The sequence below is a fragment of the Ranitomeya variabilis genome, chromosome 2, assembly GCF_051348905.1.
Source record: "Ranitomeya variabilis isolate aRanVar5 chromosome 2, aRanVar5.hap1, whole genome shotgun sequence".
NCBI lineage: Eukaryota > Metazoa > Chordata > Amphibia > Anura > Dendrobatidae > Ranitomeya > Ranitomeya variabilis.
In genome coordinates this window covers 994,360,454-994,365,004 of record NC_135233.1, presented here as the reverse complement: position 1 = coordinate 994,365,004, position 4,551 = coordinate 994,360,454, and positions in this window count along the sequence as shown.

The following is a 4,551-nucleotide window of genomic DNA, read 5'->3' as shown; positions in this document are numbered from 1 at the left end:
TCTTGCCATCTGGAAACACAAGAAGTGGCCACATCCCGCTTCACAGACAGCCAATTATACAGTAACTTAGAGCTGCCCACAAGACCAGCTGCCTCAGCTATTTCAGGGCCGCTCATGGGATTCTTAGTCTACTGTTCTCTCCTATGGGCCAAACGCAGACAGCAAAGGACACCGGCGGAGTGTAATCTGTGCGGCTCTACACAGGAACTGCACATACTGATGCTGTTAGACAGACTGTGACCTCAACAGTTGGACAGAGAGCAGCAAATAATCAGGAAAGATTAACATTTGGTCATGGTATTAGCTCAAATAAACGTGTTAATCTCAGCAACGCAGACAATCTACAGTGGTCGAATCTTAGCACAGCATGAATGAGCATGGCAAAGTGGGTAGAGAGCAAATATGGCAGGGAATTACTATCTAATCCAGCAATTATTCCAACATCAGGCATATTTGTTATACAACGTGCATTTTCTATGTTACTAGCTGAAATACCTGCTCCTCTCCACTAGCATTAGAGGAAAGTTCATACATGATAGAATAATGATGCAGAGTATTCTGCCGTAAAAATCCATGTTACACATCTAAATAGGTTTTGTAAACTAAATCCCAGGCAGATGTTGCAGAAATAATCCCATTTAGAGGCACGGAACGAATTTCGGCCACAGAAATTTCTGCAGTATATCTGCCACATTTGAACATACCCCTAAAGTAGTCCCATTTTACTTGCACCTTGCAATCTACTATGTCCACAAATGGCCCTATATTTACTATGGTCCAAAAATTATAACTTGTGTAGATAAAATCCATCTCTTGTTTATTTGTAAAATGCTGAAAGCACAGCATCTACTTCTAAAATCCAGTGACAATAGGATCATGTTTTAATTTTTACCCATGATGACAATATCATCAGCTCATAATTCACCCAGTATGAATCATAAGGACAGGGTCCCATTATGTGCATCGCTGACTGAAAAGGGGACCGTCCTGTGCAATTTTCTCAGTTCTCATACTTGAAGACAAACATCTGCCCTTGTGCAGCTGGAGCGCCTCCAGACGCAGGGCCGCGGGGTACTCGGTACCGGGCCTCTCTGTCTCGGTTCTGGGGTTGTCACGGTGGCTAGACCCGGTCCATGACCCTGCTAAGGGGCGTCCAATGAAAGGTGTGATGGTGGTGTGTGGTTCAAGTCGCGATGAATAACGAGGACACAGGGTTGCAGTCTCTTTACCTCTTTACTGAAGGCTTCGGGATCCGCAATCCAGAGCACTGCTAACAGGGCTGGCTGAGACCGGCCGGTCCGAAGGCACATCCAGAGTTCCCTTTGCAGGTGGAAATCAGTGCCTACCTTCTAGCGCCTGTGTGTTGTAGTACCTCCCTGCTGAGCACCACGGGATAGTCCTCACAACTGTTGTGTTTGCTTCTGATGTTCTTTCCCACAACTATCGTATCTGTTCTGATGTTCTTCTCCGTCCCCCAGATGATATGGCTAGGACGCACCCGTATGACGGGTAGGCCTGGAGTTATTCTGGGACCCTAGAGACGCCCCTCTCCCACAATTGCCTCCTATGTCTTCTTAGGTGATTTAGGTGAGGCAGCCAACCTATAATCAACTGTCCTGCCGCTGTTTGAAGTAATGCTTGGAGCCCAATACTTCCTCGGCGTTCCGGCCACCGGCTACGCGCCTCAGTAGGATGCTGCCACGATCTTAAGGCACAACTCCTACTGGTTCTATCCTCCTTTGTGCTGCGATCTCGTTTCTCACATTTCCACAATAAACCTCACTTCGTGTCCTCTCTTATGATGCCACCGCAATGGGTGCAGGCGCGGCTCCGTAACGTTCTGTCCTTTTCGCTAGGTCTCTGTCAGGATCCCACCCCTGACAGGGACCCCCCTGAATCTTCCACCGCAACACCCTCTGCCACAGGATGTTGCCTGGATCAAACCCAGTCAGCTTCTCTCTAACTTCCTATCTAACCCCCAGTTTTACCAGAGTGTGAGGAGTGGCCTAATACATAGAACCCTTTGCTCCCCCTGGTGGCCAGAGTGTGAAGTGTAATGTGTGACTGTGATACCTGGTCAGGTGAACTCCTTAAGTGCCATCAGACGTACTATCACTCCCCTTAGTGGCGGAGCGTCAGTACTGCAACGACCAGGACTCTGGGGCACTGCACAGCCATCTCGCCTCTCCTAGCGCCATACGTGACACTACCCTTTTCTCAAGACACGTAGCTGCAGGGGACAGTGGTGGGATCCACATCTGCTGAGCATTTATGGTATATTCAGTAAATGTGCCAGAAATGTCTCAAATATGAATACACTTTGAGGGTACGTGCACACAACATCTTTTTTTCAGGGGGATTCCACCTGGAAATACCTGGTGAAAGCACCGCAAATCTGCTGCAGAAAATGAACATAATGCACAGCAATGTAAAAACGATACTGATTTATTTTACACATATTTAATCTTCTGCCACTTCTTTTAAAGGCAGCCGGACCACACAGAGTAGCATGAGAACCCAGCTGCTGTGACGAGCACTGACATCAGTAAGGTTATCACAGTTCATCGGCTGTGAACAGCGATAACCTTACTGACATAAGTGCTCGTCACAGCAGCCGGATTCACACGCTACTCTCAGTGTGTCCGGTGGCTGTGCTGATCGGTTACAGTACTGATATCACCGTTAATCACTGCCTGCGGATGTAGCAGAGTGGGGGATCATCATGGGTCCTTCTTGTCATGGATTACGGTGGCAATCGGGGTAATGGTCTTGAGGTTGATGTCAGCTGTGTAATGTCCGCTGACATCAAGACTAAGGGTTAGTAATTCATAGGTGTCTGTCAGACACCCCATTACTAACCCCGTAGTCATAAGAAATAAGCACACACATACAAAAATCCTTTAATTGTAAAAAAGCACTCCCCAACAATTACCCTCTTTTACCAAAAAAAAGTAATCCACACCTGGCATAATCCATAATATGGAGTTCACATAGCGATTCCCGACTCTGCTACATCCTGAGGCAGTGATGAACGGTGACATCAGTAATGTGACGGCCCATCACGGCCATGGGAACACACTGAGAGTAGCGCGTGACCTATGCTACTGTGATGAGCGGTGACATCATTAAGGTTACCACAGGTCACAGCTGGCGGCCCACACAGAGGTTACCATGAGAACTGCCGGCTATGACCATAATGACGTCACCGCTCTTCACAGCAAGCGACGCATCCCATTTTAAGGTGCATGATCAACCAGTGATCCTGACTGCCAATTTAACACTATGAGAAACCCAAGGTATGACAGTCTCTGGTTGAGCAAGCCCGAACAGTTTTTGACTCATACAATTTTCTGCAATGTGTGAAATGGTGACAGACTTTTTTTTTTGCCGATTTGCGCAAATCAAGTTGCTCATTTTTTTTAATTCGACAGGACCTGTGTATTTAAGGAAATTCAACTCGAATGTGATCCACATTAAATTAATTCACTCATCTCAAATATTAACTAAAGATTTCCTTTAAAGAGATGCTCTGGTTTCAAACTTGAATCCTTTGAAAATTCTGAAATTATCATGGTAACACAAGACCCATCCATACTTTCAGAAAAAAATACAAGACAATAATTGGAAGAAAATGGCCGTGATGTTTATTCAGGGTTACTTAAAGTAATAAATGTAATAACTGAATAAATAAATTCACAGAATATCCATACTTAAACCACCAAGAACCAATCCATCCATAGACTGGGCGATTTTCCCACAAATAATACATCACAACAAGAAAAATACAGTTAATTATTAATGGGGGAGGGAGGGTGGGATCTTCTTTTCTTCATAAAAACACCACATGGGAAAAATAACCCAGAAGTGGGGTTTATATATAGTAGCTTTGCCGCCAATTTTAAATTCAACCAATAGGAATCCATAAAAAGAGCGCCAAGAAAACTGATCAGAACCCGTTTGAACTGCTTGTGGAAAACCCACAGTTAACCTGTTGACCTTAATTTGACCCTGGCTTGATAGTCATTACAATAACAACAACCTTAATAAAACTGATTTATTCCAGGTCTGTGTTGCCATGAGACCCCCCTTTATTATTTTATTTCTTGTGGGGGAGGGTTACCATTACTTACCTCCTTCCACCCCAGTGTTGAGTCTTTGCCTGGTCTTTGCTTATATGGCTGAAGTGGGGATTTAATAACTACATCTTGTGACCACTGTAGGCAATCACTGGAGTCACTGGTCACGGTAATATGTTACAGCCATTAATGGCAGAAGAGGGGAAATCAACACTGCAGGCGTGTCAACAAACACCAGTGGTTAACAAAAGAGAAATTACGCTAGGGTAAGTAATGATGGCTATCAATCTTCATACAGATCAAGCCTTTAGATGATAATGTTTAAAACCAGAACATCCATTTATGAATCATGAGATATCATATTACGAACACTGGCAATTCATCAAGACTTTATGTTGATCTTGATGTGCCAGAGTAAGATGTACCAAATTTATTAAGAGATATGCGCCTCCTTCAGATGCCGTGTACCACCATA